General features: G+C 39.1%; 1 long non-coding RNA gene across 1 annotated transcript; it reads right to left on the bottom strand.

The window, feature by feature from the left end:
* Positions 1-316: 316 nt before the first annotated feature.
* Positions 317-1,566, bottom strand: LOC117446508 (uncharacterized). Its single transcript, XR_004552145.2, has 4 exons — positions 1,440-1,566; positions 601-649; positions 453-513; positions 317-368 (listed from the first exon to the last, which is right to left on the bottom strand). It is a non-coding gene; the product is annotated as an uncharacterized lncRNA (long non-coding RNA).
* Positions 1,567-25,413: the final 23,847 nt, after the last annotated feature.

Genomic DNA, 25,413 nt, shown 5'->3' with positions numbered 1-25,413 from the left:
CAGTTAATGAGGCACAGGTGAAAACAATCCAGAACAGGAGATCACTATCAAGCTGACAAGTGACACACCACCACAGGAAGTGATGACACCTGAAACGAGAGGACAGAGTCAACATCAAAATAAACTGCAAGGCCACCAGAATAAACACAAAACAATAAGCTCACAGACTCTAACGCTGAAACCTTACACTTACAATAGTGAAATCATAGGGTGCATCTAGTATGGTGTAAAGGGCATACTATGAAAGAAAATATATAATTTAATGTTATTATCTTAAAAACAACAGAGAATTCAATCAGACCAATAATGTAGCCTATCATCAACATGAAGATGCCACAGTCATTCCCATACAGTTGCCTGGGGAAACCCTAGCATGTCAGAAAGCATTTAGTTGTTTTGTTATGGTTTGACATTTCAGTTGAATATAAATGATACAAATGGTATACTATTACCTCTATTACCAAACCAGTCGTCTCTTTCCACGGTCCAGGATGTATTGACTGTGAAAGGTTTCTAGAAGGAAAAACACAGCTGTATGAAGATCTAAACAGGTCGCTATCAAAATGATCAATATGGTCCTCTTTCATGCACAACACACACCATCAGAGGTGGCAGGCTTTGCAGTGCCACAGAGGATTGAAAGATGCATCTACAAAAAACAGGAACAAATGTTACAAAATGTAAAGTACTAAAACTTCAATTAAAACAATACTTCATACGGCCAGTCTTTGCACGCTGTTTAAGTGTGAAAACAACTTATTTCACTATACATTACATTCTACAACGGCCAGAAACGATAGACACACTTTTAATCTGCATTATCTCTTCTTTTAAAAGATACCAGTGTCATTGCCAACAACAACAAATGCAGACCTACCCTTGCTAACCTCTTTACACAAACGTTTAATAAAGCCGAACTGACAAACACTTAGCTAACAACGTAAAAAGACTATATAAATATATATTTTTCACATTACACAATTGCCTCTGCATTCGATATTATTGGTTTTAGTAATAACGTAATTAATAACTAGCTGTGAACAACTATTGCACAATTTATTAAAGAAATTAGTTCCGTAACAAAAACACATGCTTGTACATCGGCACACACACACGGTTACTTAAGGTTTCTCACACAATGCCACTGCCTCGTAGCAAATAAGACATACCGGCTTGTCTCCATTTATCACAAACTTGTGCTCAGTTTCCCATGTCTCGGTAAACGAGTGCATTAAATTGCCTCCATCAACTTTTTTGTTATTACCGCTGATGATATTGAGACGCATCAGAGAATAACGGCATAGGTGGCCTATGATAAGCAAATTATATGCTCTGCAAGTATATATATATTATATCGATACATTTTGTTTTGTCTGCGAAACAATACATTTAGACTGCATTCATTGTTTTGGATAGTGCAAACAGGTCACGCACCTTACCTTACTAATTTGCAAAAACCATCAGACGAGTCGTTCGGTGGGCGGGGGAAAAAACGTGTTCGTCAGAATCGTCACTTCCTGTACTGACAGTGGAGGTGTCCTGACACTGGAGGTCTGCACCGGAACTGTCCTGACAGTGGAGGTCTGCAGGCAGACCCCTCTCGCTGGGTTTGCAATGGCGGAAATTGCGTTGGCGTTTTTAGTTGCAGATGAAGTGGATGCAATAGAAATCCCACATGTATTGTATGGAGAATGACATGATCTAAAGGGACTGTGATTGAGAGAAAATTAAATATTTGTTTACAATAAACATGAATATGTCATTTGTTTGATTTGCATTAAAAGACAATACCATTTTTGATTTAAATGATAGATTACCTTGTGCATTTGTTGCAGCCCTTGCTTGCTGCATAAGTGCAGCTGCTAAACTGTTATCTGACAAATAATTTACATAATTTAAAATCATATCCAGATTGTTGGAATGCAATTTAGTTGTTTACTCACCATTTTGTAGTCTTTGGGAAATGTCTTGTGAGACTCTTACAGTGATGTCTCCCTGTCCATCACGCAGTGTAAGCACCACACATTTCATTTTACCCACTGTAGACAAAGGTGATCTCCATTGCTTTATATAGGTTTGTTAATTCAGTCATGATGAGGAACCACACCAGTGACTGGGTTCCATAATTAGAAATGCTCCTCCCTCTTAATGTTTGCAAACTGATAGGTGGACAGGCTACAAAGGATCAGTCCTTCAGATCCGCACACATAGCTTAATGAGCATCCATTGAACAGACCTGCTGCTGTGTTAATTCTTTAGCTGCCACTTTAAGCTTTATGATGTGTACAACATGGATGTAATTTGATTTAATCTTGCCATTTTAAATGATGTATTCAATAAATAAGGTTAAACCAAATCATTACATTACAACAGATTTTATTTTAATGATTTGGTTTAACTTAAAGATAAACTTTATTGTTATTGCACATATTACAGGTACTGAGACAACGAAATGCAGTTTAGCTTCTAACCAGGTGCAACAAGCAGTGAAGTGGAAAGTAATGTACACAATCTACAGAATAACATATAGAATGAATTGAATGATGAATAAACAGTGGGGTAAACACTAGATATCAGCCTGTGAGCAGTATGAACAGTGTGTATGAATATGCTAAGATATATAAAGTATGAAAACGGTAAGCAGTATAGTATAAAATATATAGATATTAATTTCATGATGATAAACATTGTGGAACAATGATGAAAAATGGGAATGGATGTGGCAACGGAAAACTGACACAAAACAACAACAAACTTTTGCCAGCCAATTGGAGAGTTTCATCAGCAGCACGTGGTAAAAACCACCAATGAGCGCTCAGCTCGAGATACCAGCGAGCCGTTTCCCATCAAGCATTTCGCTTCCGCAGCTCGTGGAGAGCAACTGCGCCAACTCGCCTCGCCTCGCTCTCAAGGCTGCGGGCGTCTTTGTCCCGCGAGATTTCAAAGTCTCATGTGGGCGAGCCTCCAGAGCAAGTCGGACAAAATTACTGACCATCATGCAACGCACTAGCAAGACGTTGATCGCAACTGCGCAGGTCTGCGCAGGTTTTGCTTGTCTCAAACAAGCCTATTATGTGTTCTCTAGGCTCTGTGCACAAGATGGCGTCTATCAACTTCCGGCGGCTGGGTGTGCGGCTGAGTACTTCCGGTTTGAGTACAGAACTTTGACAGCTTGACAGTTTATGTCACACCGAGAGCAAGAATGAGCGGATTTCGGGGTAAAGTAAATTAAGCGATTGGCCTTCCAGCGTGTAAGAAAGTCGGCACTACATTGCTGTGGGCCCCTTTGTACAAATTCGTCCCGTTATCAGAAACAGAATACCTTTATTAGTCCCACAGAGGGGACATTTGCAGCGTTACAGCAGGAAAGAGCCACAGACAGCTTAGTGTTGAATATCTTACATGCGTTAAAAAGTACTAAGTTATAATATAATAAACAATATGCTAAAAAAGTACTAAGTTATAATATAATAAATAATATGCTAAAAAAAAGATAAAAAGTTACATAATTTTCAAAAAAACAGATAAAACACAAATCAAATCTACAAATCAAATCCTGTAGCAGTTCTTAGGATTTAGCAGCCCGGTATATATATATTACAGTTATTAAAGATGGCATATGTATATAAAGTATATATTGCACATAAAGCACATACTGTAGGCCTATTGCACATAGTGTGACGGTATTTAACAGCAGCAAGTTACACAATGTTATAATCGGGAGATAAGTTTCCATTCGTTACGGCAAGCCTGGGCAACAACGATTAAAAGATTTCTTGCTCCCAAACCAATTGTGTATTTCATTACAAAAAGCAGTTATACCATACTATGTTTAGGTACTAATGAATTATATCCTCAAAACAAACACACACACAAATAACAAAGGAAAATACATAATTTAATAAATCCACAATATTATAACATTTTACAGATTAATTTAATAAACTTTTACAAAACATAGGTTGATGTTATATCGGGGGGATAAAATATATATTTAAACATTTCGTCAATTAGTCTGCATATTTAAGTAATGTTAGTTTATATAACAGATGAACAGATGTACAATATCCAGAAAGTAGATGCAAAAGATATATATAATGTGTGCATTTCCAACATATCCTCTGAAAGAGTGTTAGTCGTTGAGTTGAGTAGTGAGCCATTCGTTTTTTTTTCGTGGTGCGATGTCTGCTGAGAGGTCCTTGTATACCTCGCTGACTTTGAGGACATCTGGGTCTGGCAACTCCCCCCGCACGGCCTTGTAACGTGTACTCCTTTGAACATGTTAATATGATAATTAGGACAATTTTACACTCAGACAACAATCACAAAGTTGTAGCAGGCTACATACAATTACTTAGGACAATATATATTACCTTACACCGTCAGCAACTGTAAACTGCTTTGGCATCGTGGAAATGAACACCATGTCACTCACTCTGCCTGGTTTCACACACTATTAATTACACAAAAGAATTGTCAATTTAATTGAAAAGGTCGTTGATGCAACATACTAAATCAGCTCTTGGCACAAAGGAAATACTCATTAAATCGTGGATTGGCTGTGAACACATACTGTTCTATTGTATTGCATAGAAAGATTTGTTACTGTTCTGCTTGTAGTGGAAATACTGTTTGTAGTCATAGATAGAAAAACAAAGATGGAAAACATTTCACCATACATTGTTTAGGACTTTTATATGTATTGGGTGTTTATGGTTAATGTGGGAAATTAATAAGCAGAGCTGTTGCTGTTAAATGTGTGTGCCATCATAATAGCAATGTGTATACAGCGTTTCGTGAATATCTGGAAAAATATGGGAGTAGTTTGGAGTCATTTGAGACATGTAAATCGTCAAAAATGGTACATTCTCTGTTAGCCTACGTTCGCCCCGATTGAGCTAGCAACTATTTTATTCGCAATTTAACATCATATTGGATATGGGCTTAACTTGTCCTGGACTGGAATTTTTCCGATCTTTTCCCGAGGAGGTGTTTGCGAAAAAGCGCTTAAAATGCATGAATAACACAGATTTTTCAAAATGGCCGACTTTCTGGGGGGCGGGGCTAATGGAAGCTATTTTGAAATATGTCCGCAATTCCATCAGTAATGTCTGTGGCAAGATTGGGGTAGTTTGGAGAAACTATATGTGACTATCGCACAATAGGGGGCGCTACTGAGCTGGTGTACAAAAATGTAAAAAAATGTTGTACAGTCTGGAAAAAGACGTGGGTTGTGACGTGTGTTCCAAGTTTTGCATCCGAAAGTCATTTTAGCGATTTTGTGGCATTTAAATCGTCAAAATTGGTACATGTTCCGTTAGCTTACGAGCTCCACGTTTGAGCAGTCAACTATTCATTCGCAATTTAGCATCACATTGGATATGGGCTGATCTTGTCCTGGTTTGAAATTTTTCCGATCATTTTCCTAGGAGAAGTATGCGAAAATGCGCTTAAAATGGACATATTTCAAAATGGCCGACTTCATGGGGGGCGGAGATAATGGAAGCCATTTTGAAATATGTCCGCATTTCCATGAGGAATCTCTGTGCCAAGTTTCGGGTAGTTCGAAGAAACTATATTTGACTACCGCACAATAGGGGGCGCTACTGAGCCATATTTGCTAAAACGTCCGATTTTTTTCTACAGTCTGGAAAAGGTTGTGGGCTGTGACATGCGTTCCGAATTTAAAGGCCGTAACTCATTTTTTCCCCTACTTATGGCTCGGTAAATGTTTTAACCCTTCGATTTCGAGAAAAAACTGAATAGGACAAGCCCACATTTTTCATTGGTTGCGACCCTTTAAATCTCAGTTTATACTCAGTCCATCGGTTCTTGAGATATAAATTAATTGTGTTTTTGGCGCCCCCTATTGTCCGAAATGAACATTGTTTGTTGTGCCTATTCCCCAAGACACACTAAACCTATCCACCGAAATCTGTGATATTTGGATTCATTTTGGATGAATTGTGAGCATTTATGTGTAGGCCACACCCTTTTACTAATACGTTTTGATTGATGTCGGCCACATTTTTCCACACCTCGTGCTCATTTTGTACGGTAATGTGTCTGCCCCTCCATTGATGCTGTGCACTAAGTTTGGTTTGGAAAATCAAGAAATTGGAATTTAAGTTAATATTTCAATGTTTTTCACATTATGCTAAAAAAAATCAAAGTAGGCGGAGCTTCGGGATATGAGAGGATAATATGTAGAGCTGCTCCACCCGGATAAGTGTGCAAAATGTCAGGTCCGTCAGACTTACGCTGCGACTTTGTACATTTTTCGAAAAACTGAATTTACACAGGTGCCGCTAGAGAGCAAGTTGGACATTTTTCACCCATCGAATCCAGAATGTTAACATTTTCACCCGTCCTGGCGGCGTTGCTAAATGTCGCTACATGAATAGTGTCGTAACCCCCTCAAAAACAGGTCGAAAGTGCAGAACCGGTAAAAGAATAATAATAATACTGACGATTTCAATAGGTCTTTGCACTTCATGCTCAGGCCCTAATAACTGAGGAAACCAAAAGCCTCTGAAAAGGTGCCAGGGACTGTACAGCCTTCACTGTTTACATACAATAAAATGGCCAGTAGGGGGAGGAATTACTTTAAATTACAGATAAATGAAGCACTGCAGGGGATTGACAGACTGGTGTGAAGATGACCTGAGCCAAGGGATGACTCCACAATCTGATATGTCGATCGATGACAGACTCCAGGATTCCTATTTCCTTGTTAAGATGCATGTCTTAGTATGTGGGTTGTATGTTGATTTTGAATGTTTGTATGTAAAACCTGACACTTACCTGTGTTATGCTGGATTCGTTATTCTCGCGTCCAGGTAAGAAGCTTAAAAAGGAGACTAAATGGAGTCTCTGAGAAGGTTCAAAATTGGTACTTTAATTAATAAAAAGCGCGGTAATGTTACAAGCAGGATATTGTTCAGTCAGAAGAGAAAGGCTGCAGCCTTCCTCTCCCTGTGATGGCCGTGCAGAAGACCCCAAGCATTGGTCCTTCCCGCTTGCTGGCTGTTCGCTCCTCCTCTCTGGGAGCTGTAGTGACGCAGGGGACTTCCCCCCTCGTTCGCCTGTGTCCGATATCGCGTTAAACAGAGGATTTCGACATTTTACATTCATTGCTTACTTCCACATGCCGTTTCTCCTCCTTATCTCTTTCATAACATTATATGTAATACATGTTAACGGCATCAATAGCCACTTTAATGATACTAATGGGCGGTAGTCCCGGATGTCATCATGACGGATTTTCAGAATAAAAGCTTGGTATTGAGAACTTCCGGGTTTTTCCAGAATAAAATAGCATTTAAACTGACGGTATGTTTAAGGTACATTATGCCATAAAACATTGATTTTAATTTCTAACAGTCCCTCCTTACACACCTAAAAGGTGTGTATAATACTGAAATCAATGAGTTCTTCATCTGAACTCTGCATAGTACATAACTCATATTAAAAACATACAATCAAAATGGAATGGTTCAATAGCCTCAACTTTACAAAAAATACTTTGACTGTGCTTAAACATAAAAGTGTTCCCTTGTGCATAACTTCTCGTGTTAACATTCAATATCATTCTTCAAAATGGCAGCAATGGCTTGGTATTAGAACATTTCTTCCTCCCTCCTTTCACAGAAACCTTTCCCACACCACACTCAGTGTTAAGGCACTTGTTTTTACAAAGTGAAAAGAAACAAACCATTTTAAAATAGCAATGATTTATAAAACATGAGATCTATCATATTAGAATAGTTAAAAAATAATAAAGAATAAATAAACTATCTTGGAATAAATAGATTCACTCCATTTTAGCATTTTAGTTTGCTCACTTCTTCACATGATTTCATAATTTAAAGTATCACATCAGCTGGACATTCATTGAACAATCTCATCAATATCTGTATATGGGTCGTCTTGTTCTGCTAGCATTTGTAACCGTCTCCTCATGAGAAATGTACCCTCCCTCCTTTCATACCATTTAAGGTATGAAAGTAATATGTTCTCTAGAATAGGCCGTCGTGATCAATCGGTACGTTAGGACATGGAAATGCAACATCTAGGCCTTTCCTAGGCCCCCCTATGTTATCATTGTGCACTGTGGAGCCTAAACTCCCCCTGGGACTGGTCTCTTAGCCCTACTGGCTTTGGGGGTTTTGCCATGTTGATTAACTGCATAAAAAACATCACTTGGCTGTGCTAGTGCACAGGTCCCAGTCCAATCCTGTGGCAAGACTGAGTACAAGGTTTTAGTTCCATGATACCACCAAACACCTACTCTGGGGTACGGCATTCTAGACAGTCATTTCTGGGAGAAGATTTTGGTCAGTTACAACAGTTGTAGAGTTTCATCACTTGAAAGTTCCCACTTCAGTAGCTTTGGGTGGTCTGTTCTAATGATGTGATAAAGTCCCTGAAATGGTGTGAAAACCAGTGGAATATCACCAACGCATTATACTAATTTATCTTCAATTCTGGTCTACTTGAAGAACCATGCTATCCCCTTTAACAGTGTGTGGAACCTTGGGTGCCCGAGCATGTGATAATTACTCCCTCCTTTAACAAGGACTTTAAAAACAGAAGTGGTTTCATGGCTTGTAGTTCAATTCAGGTATGTTCACTCATGGCAGATATGTTTCTCCTTTTAAATAACGTCTCTAAATGTCAGGTCAACACTGATTAATGGATGAGCATTAGGAGGTGGTGGCACTTGTCTTTTAAAACTCATACTCTGGTGCCGTGCGCTCCCTCTGAAGGGGCAAGTAAGATTTAAAACATCTGCAGGGTGGGTTGAGCGACCCCTTCTCCCTGAACAATATTTGTTGTTGAAAATATGCACCATTAAAATGAGTGATCCAAGGCCCCGCATGCATTACTCCCAATTATACTAGTTTTTCAGAATTAAAATTTGCAATCGCTCTTTGCCTAGTGTCTTTTTAAAACTCTACATCTGGTTCAACAAACGGATGTTGTTTCCACCTTAACAGTTCTCCTGAGGTAATCTCCATGCTACAATGGAGACATCAATACTCTAGATTGGAATACCTTCTTTGGCTTGGTTCTAGCTCGACCTTTAACATTTTCCATTCAAATAAAGATTTGTCTGCTTTCTATATTGTAACAAATTAAATCTTCCCCAAATTCTCACATGAATAAGAATCTCTATGAGAATAATTTGATTATATGATGAAAAGATTGAATAATATGTTCTACCCTCAGTGTGTTTTTAGGATTCTTTTCTAATAAGTGTGTTTATGTGTAAACTCACTCACTCCCGTGTTCCTTCTCTCCCCCTCTGGTCGTCAAGCCACGACCCCCTCAGGTTCTGCTGGCCCATGCCAACTCCTCCGTCCTGTCCTCTCCTCCGTCCTGTCTCCTCAGTCCATCTGCTCTTGAATCCTCCCCTCCCGCTGTAACTCTTTCCAGTGGGCCAACTGCTTTGCATTTCATCTCCTCCTTTTCAGTCTCGACGCTGTTGCATGGAGGGCGTATTCCGCACTCATGTCACCCACTCTGCTTTTGTGCCAAATCTCGTGGCTCAGTTTGGAACTTCGTGTCCTGATTTAGGGACCGATGAGTTTGCCTCTTTGTCAGCGTGCTGGTTTGGTTCTGAATGCCTCAGGTGGAGCTGGTTCTGGATGCCTCAGGTCGTTGTTGGTTCGGCTCAGGTTCTCTGTTCGATGTGAGGAGGAGTCTCCTGTGGTGAGGTCATTTGTCTGAAGATGGGGTCGTAGCAGTCTGACAGGCAGAGAGAGAGAGAGATCTCGGGACGCATTACCGATAGCTAATTCCAACACACTGAGGAAAAATATATCCAATCCTTTCTACTCAATTTTCCTAATCTTACTATCTGTCTTAGATGTTAAATGTCATCTAAACCCAATTAATGTCTACTAATGGTTGTGCCATATCCCTAAACATTGCTTTCACCCACTGTAACATGGCTACTCCAAATAACTCGTTCAGGAAACCATTTTCTTCTATAAATTAAAAATATCTACATGTTTCAAGCACCACATATTTCACACACTATAAAATAACATCCCCATATTTTCTCCATTACTCTAAATCTCACTGTTATTTAGAACATAAGTAAGTTTTGTGACTGGACATATCTGCAATGTCGCCACAATCTGCAGCTGGGGAGTTTGTACGTACAAAGCTGTGCTTGTGGGTTAGTAGCCAGTTTCTACTGTAATCATTTTCAATATTTGTGCTCAGGTCACCGGTCGGTTGTCCATAAACTTAACAGGGAGTGTTTCTGGTACAGACTAAAACATGGATCCAGTGTATTTGGAGATTCCCCTAATCTGTAAATCCCCATCTCTGTAAATCCCCATCACTGATTATCCCGATCACTTAAACCCATCTCAGCATTTGATACAATAACTGCATGTATGGGGGGTGAATCATCTTGATTGTAACCTCCTCACCTTTGGGACCGAGTATTTCTAACTCCTCCTCTTGTTGCTCAGCTGATCTTTTGGCTCTGGGGATAAGTGAAAGTCTCTGAAACACAGCTGGAGTTTTGTTAGTGATGTGAGCATTCTCTATGAGTGAACTAATGGATCATGTCTTACTTGATATTGTACTCCCCATCCAACCAAAAAGGTGCCAAGTGTAATGAGCACAATCAACAATGCTATTCTGACTCTTATCCCTAGGGGACCCCACAATTGGTTTGGCTTTGTTCTTGTCATCTCTATTTTTGTCCCTGGTTATGTCAGTTACAGAATTTAAATAATGAGTACTATAATAACGTATACGAAAATTGGACTCTTTTTCAGATGTAAAACAAAAAAAAGTTTTCACTTTAGTGTACAATCTATAAAAATCTATAGACAATTCGTCTTTTGAGCTGTTTCTGTCTTTATCTTATTTCTATTTATTGTTTTGTTCCAGCTCTGCCAAATCAGTCCTAACTCCCAATAATGTTCTGGAAGTTGCCAGTGAAGGGTGACAATGTGTGAGGTGGTGTCAATTTGCTCCTTTGTCTTTACCTTTAAAGCGGAGCTCGTGTGAAGTTCATTACAACTTCTCACTGTTCCGTCCACCCGGATCAGCTCACTGTCTTTTGTGAACTTTCACCCTCACCCAATCACCTGGCCGAACAGGAGTCTCTTCTGGTGTCTCGTCTGGTATCTCTGTAGCTTTCCCAGCCTGTGTAGACAAAACTTGGATAATATTACTCAGAGTTCTGACATATTCATCACTTCTATTCATCTAATATCTAAAACTGGAATACTCCCTCCTTGGAGGAGGCCCAAGCTTCAGCATACCTTTTGTCGTTATGTGACCTATTATTAAATACATGTTATTATTCATTAACTACAACGTCACTGAAATCAACATATCTGTATAATCATGACACTCCCTCCTTTGAGCATAACATGCTCAATCAATATTGCAATGATTACCCTATTCTGAACAGGACATGTAAAACCCATAACGTTGCACAAAATAAATATAACTTCTCCGTGTACCCATAAGGTGTACAAAAAATATCATATGATGTATGGCTTTCTGATGGTATACAAACATATTCACTCAAATTTGCCATTATCACAAAAATTGTTTACTTGTTTCAGGAATGGCTTTTGTCCTGGTATTATGCATCATTGCTGCTGCGAAAACAATACCCCTGGTGTCGCTAATGCGTCTCAATAACTCTAGGATTAGAGGATTGTTTGATACTGCTGAACAAACATATAATAAAATAATATTTCTCCAAACTAGAGGGAAAATACGAACTATTCTCACAGAGGGTGACATGCATGGAGGGCTGGTGCCCCTCACTCAAAATGAGATATTGCCTTACGCACTACATTATAAATCAGTAAAGTCACTCAAGAATAAATAAATAAAAACTGATTCTTGAAACTGTTGTAAAAACCCTACAACTTCTTCATCCAAGCTCTCAATCAGTGTTATGTTATTTAGTTTGCAGCTCATTGCCTTAAAACCGATATTTCAGACCGATTATAAAATTGTGTTTATGAGAAAAAAATGTAATCTGACTCCAAAAATCACATAATTGTTTGACTAAAAAACTACACTTCTACTAACAATAACTGAAGTTCCCCTATAAACACAGCCCCGGTTTTCTGACGGGGTCCATCTATGTACTGGCTGGAGAATGTTGGGCCAGTCTCTGTCGCTCTGTCACTGTTCTCCCGCCAACAGTCACTCTCTAGTTCTGCTGGGTTCTTGTTGACTTCTTCACTGGTTTGAGACAAGCGACCCTATCGGACACCTCCCTTTGTAGCCAGACTTCACCACAGCAGAATCGAGTTTCTGTTTTTAGGTCTCAACAGCTCCACGTCTGGTGTATCGCCGCCCCTTGAACTGCAGTCGGTGTAAACAGGAGGTAAGGATCCTCCGTCTTGGGCGAGTACTAAGTTTCCGTTTTCATATTTTTGGGTGGAACCCCATCGTCTTGACCTCACTAGCTGTGTGGACACAATCGTTTTCTGTGTAGGGGAACAACATCACTCGTAATCTCTTTCCTTCTCATAATTACAAAAATAGTCTGCTAAATGTTCTACTATGTTTTATGCTTTATGTGTAAATGCAATATGCTACTCACTGTCATGTTTTACATTAAACCTCTCCCTTCTGTGGTGACAGATATGGCTCAATGTAGCTGATGATTTCAAAATACCCTTGTGCTGAAGATGCATCACCTGGTGGTCTGGTCCTCTGAGCTTCCTCATTGTTGTGGTTGATACCAGGGTGTCAGTGGCATTTGGGTCATGTTTGGCACCCCTGTTCGCCTTTGACATCTCTGGGACCCCCTGCCTCCGTCGTAAACCTCCCCGGGGTATCTGCATGGAGGGCCGTTGTTTGGTGCAATGTTCTGCGGACACTCTCTGGACCAATGTGTCAGCTGACCACATTTGTAGTAGCCTTCATCTGTTCTTCGTCTTGATCGTGGCTTTCCTCCTCTGCCACTTTGTCTTCCTCGGAATTGTTGATTCTGCACCTGAATCTCTGGCACCTCCCGAGCTTGAATTGTTGGAGGTGTCTGACCTGCCTTCTCTGGTTCTATGGCCATCCCTGATGTAGCTGCCATTTGCCTTGCTGCTTTCTTGTTTTTATTAGCTTCGGTATCTATCTCAGCTATTTGCATCTTCAAGAGTCTCAGTTGTAGTGCTTCCATTTCTGTCTTTTGTGTTTGTCTTTCTTCTGTGATTTCTTCTAATCGTATGTTCTCTTCTATCAGGTGTTTTGATTGACTGGTTAGCACTCTTACTTCATACTCCAATTCTTTGAGATGTTTGTTCATGGAGACTCCATCCAACTGCAAGACTTCTCCTATAGAACCAACATTCGGGGAGGGAGGAGGGACTTCGGCCAGGCTTAGATACAGCTTCGGAGTTTGGATAACTGGAGCCTCTTTGGTTTTTTCTGCTATGTCTTCCCTCACTGGCAGGTCTGCTACTCGGACCACATTTATGCTGTGTGCCAATAGGCTGGCATATTCCAGATGGAGTATCAGACTTGTAACTCTTATAAATCTTTCTTCAGCTTCTCTCCATATAGTTAGCTGTTGTAGGCATTGTTCGTGCTCATAGTCGAGTACTGCTCTTCTATGGGCTTTTGTTGGTCCAGGTTGATCATTTGCTGGAACCAGTCCTCTTGTTTGCCACTGTTCCAACAGTTTCTGTATTTGGTTCCATGTCTTCTGTCTAAGTTTTGGAACTGTTGTAGCATCTGATCTGATTTTTACCCTTTCCATGATATCTGCAGTTGAGCCTGGCTCTGCTTTTGGTTTCAACTTAGTTTCTTTCGGTGACATGCTCTCTAACTATTCGAATGATCAAAGCACTAGTCCTCTGACTAGTACCTTTGTATTCCCTCAAAATATCCTACATCAGAATTGTTAAATCTGTTCTTTTTTTTTTTTATAAAGTTAATTAAAAGATAAAAATTATGCAAATTTTAAAATCTGAAATGCTAAAAATAAAAATTGTACAGTGTATGGTTTTGACTATGAAATATGAAAATTAGAAATCTGGTGAAAATCTACTGTGTTTCACTTTTCAAAATGTTTGGAATTATGTAAATGTCATAACTTGTGTTAGCTTCAATACATTTGTTTGCTTATTTGAAAAAGTATTATATAAAGTGTCTTATCTTATAATTAGAAACTACTTGCAATTCTATCTCGGCAATGAAGCTTGTGTGTATTTATAACACTTAGAATTAGCAAAATGCTATTGAGTGTTTCCTCTATGTAATAATTCTGTACTACCAGCAGAGTGCGCTATTGTAATTTCCAGCTCAATCCACTAGGGATAGCTGTTGCAAAACTGACATCTTTTTAACAAGAAGTAGCTTTTTCCTTAAAAATGGGAAGAAAATTAGAATATGGTTAAACAACACAGCCCACAACCGCCAAAACACATTTGCAAACAAGAATATTCAAATGAAAAACGCCAATACACACTTGTAAACAAGAATATCTCAAATAAACCGAAGCAGAAATACTTCCAAAACCAGACTCCTACAAATACCAAACTTCCCACGGTAAGATAACCTGTCTATTTTATAGTTCCAACTCTGCCAAGAGATATGATTTGTCCTTCTCAATATGGAGTGCCTAGCATCATGTGAGTGTGACTGAGTGTGTAAAAACAAACAGAGTACTTTCAATTAGCATTTCACGAAATGGCGACTTCCGTGTGTCTTATTTTCAACATGAGGGCAAAACAAGATGGCAACTGATTTTCCAACCTTTAACCTGAAGAACAAAGGGATTTGATAACACACCTCCTGTCTCTCACAGGGGTGCTTTAAATAATGGCGGGGCAATCTTGTCAAGAAAATTCAACACAAAACAACACTGCAGTTTAAAATAACATTTCTATCTAGTTTACTATGAACAAATGGGCTTTATCTTATTGATATCATCACTTAAAGTTAGGAACCCTTTACGCTTAAGCCATAAACTTATCTGCGTAATATTTGACTTTATAGTCCACTACAGTCAACTGCTGCCATTTAGACACGCTAGGTGGATGTAGTATGGGAACCAATCAGCGACTATTAAATAACCGTCGTCAATTTAACGTAATGCTGTTGTAACCCCAAATACTGTATTCCACCCGCAATATCTTGGTTGAAAATAGAACAGTTATGACCACTGATAAAGGCTTACACCTTAAATCAAGCCTTTTCCTCAAAAAAGGACTTTTTTAAAACAGTTGGTTCTCAACTGTTTTCGACTAGCACTGTCTTCAGTTACTCAACCCTAAGTTGACTCGCTATGCCCTGCTGGTTTTCAATTACTTGGCCCGTAACCAACTCGCTATGTCTCATAGATCTTAACAATAATCGTTAAATGGACATATATATCCTTACGTCATAGGCTAACTAACTACTAACGTAACAAGAGACACCTACATGAAAACGCAACAAGACACCTATCCAAAGTACAATGACCACACACATTTATAGTTAAAATACTAACACACACAAATTAGTAACATGCAGGGTTAAATGTAAGAAAAAGAAGAAATATGAACTCACCCTGCTTGCGACAAAGCAACGCCCCAAGGTATATAATTGTTATTGTTATAAATTTGGTTGTTTTAACATTAATTTAGGCAGTCTCTCAGGAGTCCAACTTACCAGACAGACACACACTCCTATTGTTCCCTATGTAATCTATTGAAGATTTTGAATAAACAGGTACTTCTTTACCTTTCTGTATTGGGCCCTAGTGTATGTCTGCCAGCATTGTTCAAACTCCTTTGAAAACTGCAACCGCTCTCCCGGTGTCACGAGATCACGTCGGGGTCATTCCAAATGTTATGCTGGATTCGTTATTCTCGCGTCCAGGTAAGAAGCTTAAAAAGGAGACTAAATGGAGTCTCTGAGAAGGTTCAAAATTGGTACTTTAATTAATAAAAAGCGCGGTAATGTTACAAGCAGGATATTGTTCAGTCAGAAGAGAAAGGCTGCAGCCTTCCTCTCCCTGTGACGGCCGTGCAGAAGACCCCAAGCATTGGTCCTTCCCGCTTGCTGGCTGTTCGCTCCTCCTCTCTGGGAGCTGTAGTGACGCAGGGGACTTCCCCCCTCGTTCGCCTGTGTCCGATATCGCGTTAAACAGAGGATTTCGACATTTTACATTCATTGCTTACTTCCACATGCCGTTTCTCCTCCTTATCTCTTTCATAACATTATATGTAATACATGTTAACGGCGTCAATAGCCACTTTAATGATACTAATGGGCGGTAGTCCCGGATGTCATCATGACGGATTTTCAGAATAAAAGCTTGGTATTGAGAACTTCCGGGTTTTTCCAGAATAAAATAGCATTTAAACTGACGGTATGTTTAAGGTACATTATGCCATAAAACATTGATTTTAATTTCTAACACCTGACGTGAAATGATCCCCACAAACGCGAGTATAGTTGTGGTTGGATGGTTTGAGATCCTCCCGTCCGATCCTATTGAGCCATTTTTCCCGTCTACGCTTTGAAAGTTCATGTGTTGCTTCACCCTGGTGTGTTATAACCGCCGGCAGCCTGTAAAATGACTTCGGCCCCCTGTTTCGATCACCTCTGTTGCCGCAGCCAACAATAGCACAGAAGTTAACCATTATATGTCCGATAAAAAACAGGTATGACGTATTACGGTGTCTGTTTTGGTACTCCAGTATGGCCGTTCGGCTGACGTCACGTTACCCGTGACGTCATATGCAAAGCCTCTATAAAAATATTCAAGTCTCCAATTCCTTGACTTTTCCTGAAAGTGTGTTATGTAGCACATTGTTGTTAAAAATGGTCAATATGAAGTCAGATTGAAAAAATCGCCCAAAAAAAAGCCATTTATACCTATATCCGCCGGCGGGTAATATTTACCTCATAGAAAATGCAGCGTAAACATGACGTGTTGCTATAGCAACGCCTTTTGTCTACTGCGGTTCCTTATAGATAGAGAGATAGATAGAGAGAGATAGAGAGACAGATAGATAGATCGATAGATAGTTGTAGATAGATAGAGAGATAGAGAGATGTGTACCTAAACAAAACACAAGTCTAACACCAAGCGTTTAAATCAGCACTGGTAGCGATATTTCATACTTCATGCTATCTGCACAAACTATATCACATGAAAAGCTGAGAGTCCACAGATTCTATTGGTATACGTTTCATCCCTGTGTGATCAAAACTCACTGTTCTGTATTATAAATAAAAGAACATTGTACCTTGAAATTCAATAGCGGGTAAATTCGACCCGTTGGTGGTTTTAGGTATACAGCGACCTCTGGCGGTTCTAGTGTTAAAAGTGATTCTTGCAGTGAGACAACCGAAAATAGCAAGCTTCTACAGTTGCACTAAGTTTTTATAACAGTTAAATATTATTTTAATAATACATTTATTTTAATGTTGATGAATTTAGAACAGTTTATTCATAACCTGAATATCTTAGTAGTACACTGTTCAATTTAAAGAACACATTACAATAAATAATAAAAATCCTTATATCTATAGCCCCTGAATAAACAAACACTTTCTTAAATAACACACTTTTATGTTTTATGTTTCTTGATATTTCTGTTAGGAAAGGACATGCCTGAGAGACACGACTGCCTCACCATTTTCTCTTTCTCTGAGGGTCCATCCAACATCCAAGAGGGAAAGGAAAAGCTGATGTTAGGAGATTTAAGACCAGTACAGGACATTCACTAAGATACACTTGTATTGTAACAGAAAGACCTGCACACTGAGTAGTTTTGTAGTCTGCAGAAAAAAAAGTCAGGTGATCAAATGCACCTATTTCCACACATACAGGTGACTATTTGTATTTGCCTCACCTTATGAGCTTCACACTACTTGTGCCTTGTATCACAGAGTTTGCAACGTCACAAATAAATGGTGCCAATCTTCAGCCAGATGTGAATGTGTAATTTAACATTTTCAGTAAGAATAACGGACAAAAGGAGTGCAAATACAAATATAATTTATTGAAATGTGAACTAAAAGTTATCAAGGATGAACCATCACAATCTTTTAAAATAAAAACAAAATAATAGACATACACTTAGTTACACTAAATGTTAATCTGTTAATTGATTAAGTAGTCAAATAAAGTGATGCATCCCGATGCATCACGATTCATACCAATCTGTTGCATCCTCAATTTTCTATATTACTGTACATGGCTTATTTTTCATCAATGCATACATGCAGTAAATACATATGAACTCTCTTTTTATTATTTAGAAAGTGCTTCAGAAATCAATAACATAAATGTCTTGACATTAATTTATAAACCAAAATAAATGAATTGTATAGGTCACACACATATATAGGGAGGCTCCCTATATATGTGTGTGAAGTTGTTCCATCCTCAAAAACTAAAAACTAATGCTTCTGCAGTCCAGCTGCAGCTTCTAGTAACGGTCTTCTGTTAAAAAAAGGACACTGAATGTCCTGAATGAGGCATCACACACAGGACTTGAGTCTGAACACAGCAGACAACAGTATTTACAACAGCATTATAAAAACAAAAATAGTGCATGATGTGGGTGCACACTTACATTCTCTGTATCACTGTTACATAAATCCCATTAATGTATGAGATTAAGTTAGCTTCATTATATCTCAGTGATTAAGTGAATAATAAAGTTTCTATCGGGTCACTATCGGCCTGTCACTCATTATTTTCAGGGAGAGGGCGGGGCTTGGAGGAACGGAGAGGAGACGGTGATCGTGGAAGCTTTTTTCCTCCTGCCTTCACAAACTTTACACACGTATATATCATCTGCAAATTGCTAGAGGACATTCATACTTTGCAATCAAAGACTTAATTAAATCCACCAAAAACCTGACATGATTGTAACGCGATTATTTTTGAAAAACATAAATCCCTGTGCCGCAGCGACACGGAGTGATTCAGAGCGGGTCCTTCTGCTTTTGGTTCTGGACTGGTGGATAAAGCAGACTGCTCCGTGTTTGGTGCCGCTGTCACGTCTGTTCCCTGATCTCTGCGTCACCGACCGATTTGATATTAAAGTGACAGAAAAAAAAAACGTTATAGTAAAGCCGCGGCCGGAAAATCAGGAAGCAACGTTACTACGCTATAACCGATTATCTTCCGTCACTGCATCGATACCGAATCGTCCACGTCCGCATCGCAATGCATCGTAGAAACGATTATTTTCAACACCCCTACCCAGCATGGGCTAAGTTCTGTAGGTGCAGCTGGTGCAGGTCCTCCTCCCTCAGGCCTGGTCCTCCTCCCTCAGGCCTCCTCCTCGCAGGGAAAGACCCTCAGCCCTCTCTGGCCAAACCAACAGACAGGACGTTCATAAAGCTGAGGTTTCCCCCAAAGTCTCTAATCATCCATCCTGTGAATATGAGAGGGGAAAAAATAGTGTAATAAATGCTTCGGACAATAAGAAATATAAAGTTTTTTTAGATTGACAATGCTATTACTGTATTACTAATATCTCACATCTGAGGGTTTAATAAAAAAAAGAAAAGAAGAGGCACCCTAAAATAAAGATTGGTCTTTAAATACATTTAGTTGATTTTGTCTTTTGAATTGTTTGTCTAAAACATCACTTTAAGTCAGTCTATTATTTTCGGGAGTGACAGGGAATGTCCCAAAGATACGTCAATCAAGTGGCACCTGCTAACGGGGTGGTGGATGATAGGCTTGCATCTAAAAACGTTAAAAAAAACATAATTATATTTGTTTTTTACTTTTTTTTCTTTTGTTACTTTTTTAACAGCACGTGCTACAGTATACACCACACTCGTCGCGATGGACTGGTTGGTGACCACTGGTCTATGGTATAGACTTGGTGTGTGTGATTGATCACATGGAATTGCCCACATTGAGTATTGTCTTGCTGATCATAAAGTTTACAAAGTATTGGTACTGAGATAGAAATGTATGTATGTTGTCTGCGAGTGGTCAGTGATAGCCAACTCAATAAACCCCTATAGAATGCAACGGTGAGTAGGGACTTTAAGTGATGATAATAAAATATATGTATATGTCTGCTACTATCTTTCACAGAACTGTCTAATTTATCTAGAACATTTTGTATTTAGTATTCTCTGAGGTTGGTATGTATACTTGCTGCTGTTTATTGTTTTCATTTTATTACGTTTATACCGTTTTTCCAACTTGAACGTTTTTTTTTAAGCCTCAACACACTGCTGCTACTGTAACTAAATAATTTCCCAATTTGGGATCAATAAATTATCTACTGTATCCATCTATCTATCCATCCGTCCGTCTGTCTATCTAAAATAAAGTTACACATGCTATTTTGAGTGCACAAGTGCTTACCAGTGCTAATGATGACATAACGCTGGGAACTTCTTCCCCCCAACAACTGCCATCTTGTTTACGTAACGGAAGTTGCTGAACCAGCTGCAATTCTGTTAACCACACCACTATACAAATAACAGCAATACATGTGTGTTTTTTGCTTTCTGTAAATATTTACCCTGATGGCTAGCTAGCGGCAATCTTCACTTGGGGAGACGAGTGGTGAGGGCACAGCAGCCTCTGAGAGCAAATATAGAAAACTCTACACAGTTGGAATTTAAACAGTGCTTAAGTGTTCATGAAAATGTACTAAGGGAAGTATCCAACATCCAACATCATCCAACATCATCTGTAAAATGGAGGAGGCTGCATGCATTGAAGAATGATGGGCAGCAACAGAGAGCTGCTGCTGGACAGGCAGAAAATCACGCTGTCATTGAGATGTTACAGCGTCCTCGGCTTTGCTGTCGCTCACATCCATTACCTGGATCTCACATCACAACACACTGTGGGTCTGAGCCTCAGTAAGCTCCCAGGGATCATCATTCATCTGCTGCCCAGCCTGCTCACTCTTCACACAGACTCAGCCTGCAGCACTGTGTGTATGTGTGTGTGTGTGTGTGTGTGTGTGTGTGTGTGTGTGTGTGTGTGTGTGTGTGTGTGTGTGTGTGTGTGTGTGTGTGTGTGTGTGTGTGTGTGTGTGTGTGTGTGTGTGTGTGTGTGTGTGTGTGTGTGTGTGTGTGTGTGTGTGTGTGTGTGTGTGTGTGGGGAGGGAAATACATTTAGCTGAATCCAATACTGTAGATGTATGCAGTGTTAGGGACACTACATCACAGTAATGCTGCTTACACACACACACAAATCGTTGCGGGTCTTTCTCCCCTCGGTTTATTTCTTATTCGTCCTCTCAACCTTTCCTTGCTCCATACCATGTCAGTACAATTCACACTATATTAGTGTGAATACATTTCAGTTTATTCAACTAATAAGGAAACCAATAATGATTGATAGTGATGTTTAAAACATTGAGTTGCACATAAGTTGTGAACAGTTCATCCAGAGTAACCTTCTCTTCTCAAATTTTTCAATTTGAAGAGTTGAAAATGTACCAAAAATGTATTTTTAGACCAAATGTGTTGGTACATCTGTAATAATTACTGTCTGGATATGGTAAAAGCATTATCAGCCTTACATGAGTAATAATAGCATTGGTACCAATACCAAGTTTGTAGCATTGGTAGTTAAAAAGTAAATCTGTGGTGAGGATTGAGACCACTGTTAGAGTTGAACTGGTGACTTTCATGGTTGCTTTGTGTTTTCAGCAGCCGTCATAGTAAACACAATCACTCAAAAAACATAAGCACAGTTTAGTGTTTTTGTTTCATTCTGACAATGAAGCATTTACTGCGAAGAAATACCAAGTTTCAGGAAGTATAGGTCCTTTTAGGTTTTGATTATAGAATTATATAATAGTTGTAATGCATCAGAGAATGGGCCCTATCAGGCTACATCAGGAAAAGCCAGAGAAACAGATTTGTCGAAAAATAATCTTGGAAGGGAAGTCTCTGATAGCCCTGAGCCTGTTGTTCAGGTCTCAGGCTCGAAAATGACATTCCCAGAACAAATGAGTATATCTTCACTTCTAAAAGGGGTAAATTAATAATCTTTTTTTCTCAAAGCAATGATAAACCTGTGAGTTGGATGTAGAAAAGTCAGAATCAATATAGATTTATTTTTATTTTAAAGTGGACCTATCATGCTATATTTGACAAATATATTGCAGGGCCATACCTATAAAAAACATGTCTGTGAAGTTTTTTTTTCAAAATACCAAAAAGATCATGAATTTTAGCCATGCCTCATTTCGCTCTATTTTCTCTTTTCCAGCCCTGTTTTTGCAGGGGCTGATTCTGTGATAGCTTTAGTGCAAATGAGCTGCAGCTGACCACGCCCCCCGGCAGGAGAGGGGAGCGTAATCTGAGATCAGCTGTGCTGGGCTCTCAGAAGAGGGGGAGGAAAAGAGAGGCTTTGTCCTCCGTGTTTTATTCTTATATGATTATATATAGTCGTTATTAATTTGTTTTAAAGCTCAATAAATAACAAAGAAGATCTTTGACTGGCACTTTTCAAATTTTGTCCGGAAGATTTAAACTTTAACAGACATGTTGATCGGCGGAAAAAAAATCGAACTGAAACTCTGCTGCACTCTGCTTGTTCCTTGGAAGAGGCGGAGAGGTGGGTGTTTGTCATCTGCTGGTGGCAAACCGGAGAGAATTACAGCGAGGGAGGGATTGCATTGAATAACATCAGCAGGAGCAAACGCTTGCCTCGGGGAGGGAGAAAAAGAGCCACAGCGGAGAATAAACAGAAGGGCAACCATGGCAACCATGCGCGGGAAGTCTTCTTCGCTGCTTTTGTGGCAGACTACAGCTCCACTTACAGGCCTGGCATATGTACTACATCGTCTCCAGCGCTTTCGAGAGGCAATGGCCGGCCGTGGCCCAACCCCCCATTCCCCTGATAGGTGGAGCGTTGCCCATGTAGGCGGAGCGTCACCGCCCAGTATTCCGGGCTGACGTCGGGTCGGATGGAATCTGTATCCGCTCGTTGTAGCCCCGTTTTTAAAAGATTTGGGTACGGAGGAAAAGAGAGAGCGTTGTATTTTATGACACTTGGTGAGTTCCCTGACATTCATGTATAAAAGACGTACAAAAGTGCATTTTGCATTAGTCGATTTTGGTGATTGACATCTCTTTTGAACCGTTAGAGCCAATAGAATAGAAGGGGAAGTTCCTAAATCAACCTACACGTTACCATTGGGAGTGAGAGTGATGCACACGCAGTTTGCCCAAACCGAAAGCTATGTTACGCTCTGAAAACTGAAAACGAGGCTTATTGATGATGGATTATCAGTAATAATTTCAAAGTGACAGAGACACATTGGATTAACGTATGGATTAGCCTTCAGCAGCGTTTTTTTCATCGTTTTAATGCCATTGAACACAACTTTTGATCAAAACAACAGCAAAGGTAAGACTATTTCCCGTTTTTGCTCTGTCAAGCTACATTGTCATTGTCTTGGTTTGCCTGAGCTGCCGCGAGTTTTGGTCGCACAGTGATGATATTTATACCTCTAATCTGTGGAATCCCAGCTTTAATCTGATATCTTGTTTGTGCAGATCCGATAAGTAATGAAATATTTCTACCGTGAGTTCTGTGCTAAGTGCGTTAGCATTTTTTCGCTCAGGGTTCATTTAGACGCTTCTTGTGAGACTTGTGTTTTGTTACGGTAAAAATGGCTCGTATCGTCAGTTAGCTGAGTTTCTTCCCGTTAAGTGGGTATGACACATTAATTAAACGTATGTGAAAGTTATGAAATATCTTGAATCACAAAATTGAGTCTATTTTCTATTACTTTTCGGAATGTCGCTATTTAATTTATTATTTATTTATGTACATATTCCCTATCATGTCTATTTAAGTTCCATTTCTTCTTTTTATAGTGTCTTGTTGTTTTTATATTGTCTTGTTGTTTTCATATTGTCTTGTTGTTGCGTGTTGGCACCTTGAGTTCATTGTAATTTCGTTGTACCTGTACAATGACAAATTAAAGATCTATCTATGATAGCGTCCTATCCTCTGATGCATTACTACGTGTTTTCGAAATTAATTTTTAAATGCATGCCCCCCCTAATGTCTGAAGACCTGTAGTGAGTGAAGAAAAAACTAAACGACCTGCAGACAACTCTCCCCATCTTGCTCCATCATTAAGGTCTTGCATTTCCTCTTGTTTCCCTGTGTCTCCTAGGTCTCCTATTTACCTCAGATCCATCAATCTCTCCTTCTTCATCCAATAACCCGCCTCTCTCTCACTCTCATTATATCTCGTATTTTTGATCTCACTTGTGTGATCTTATTATCGGCTCCTGCTTTAAATTTCTCTCTCGCCTTCTCTCTTTCTTTCTTTGTTCCAGAGAGTGGTCGGTAAACACACAAGCTGAAATCCATGAGGTAAATTGAAAAACAGTAATGTGCTTCAGGATTTCCCTTATCTGCTAATTACTATTCTTTAAACTGAAAATATCCATTTAATAATTCCTATTTAGCATGAAACCTAATTGAGAATGCAGTTAAGTTATAAGGGAAAGTCATTTTGTGTGACAGAAACACACAAACGTACACGTTACTGACCACCATCGCTAAAAAGAGTATACCATGTAGAAAAATATATATTTAAAGCGTCTCTTATAATGTTTTACCAACTGTTGTAGAGTAAATCTGTTTGGATCCTTTCCCAGCTGCAGGATCAGGCTTCCACAGATTAATGTTTTTTATGTATTTGTTGTCAAAGCATTTAATGTATTCATTGCTATCGGGATGTTAAGAGCATTCCATGGAATATAACAAAAAGTGTTTCTGAAGTGAATTACCTACCCCACCTTTAATATCTTAGGAATTGCTTTCCAAATATACTAGGTCGTAATATAAGGACAACCTGTCTGCCATGGGTGGCCTGAACAACATCTACAAAGTATTTGACTGGTAACAGATGCTCACTTTATTTCCTGTGTTTAGAGCTAATCATAATAAGGTATAGGTAAGGTGAGGAACGTTTATTTATATAGCGGATTTCAGACACAAAGGCAATTCAAAGGGCTTTAAAAAAGCATTCACACACAAACAAATGGTATCAAACAAAAGAAAAGATAAAAGTAGAGTAGATCTTGAAAGTGGTACAGAAGTATAATATATCTTAAACTTATCTATCTGTGTATCCTGGTCCGTATGTGCATGTTTTTCTATTTGAAACTAGTATATTATAAAAACAAATGTGTGAATAAATTATAATTATTTTACTAAAACTCATTGTGTCCACCAGTGTGTTCCCAGCTGATATCTTGGGAAAATAAAATATTTCAGATAAGCAAAAACCAGTAATCATGCATGTGTAAAACAATACGTTTTACAATAAACATAAAGACAAGTGAGCTTAAAATAATAGAATAAAGCAAAAATGATTAGCCGGCAACCATGCTACTGAAAGGCACAGCTAAAATCTTTTGTTTTAGCATTGGTGGGCCTGTAGACATAATATTTTCCTA

This window comes from Pseudochaenichthys georgianus, chromosome 5 (assembly GCF_902827115.2).
Source record: "Pseudochaenichthys georgianus chromosome 5, fPseGeo1.2, whole genome shotgun sequence".
Lineage (NCBI taxonomy): Eukaryota > Metazoa > Chordata > Actinopteri > Perciformes > Channichthyidae > Pseudochaenichthys > Pseudochaenichthys georgianus.
The sequence above is the reverse complement of the archived record's forward strand: the minus strand, read 5'-3'. Positions and strand labels throughout refer to the sequence as shown.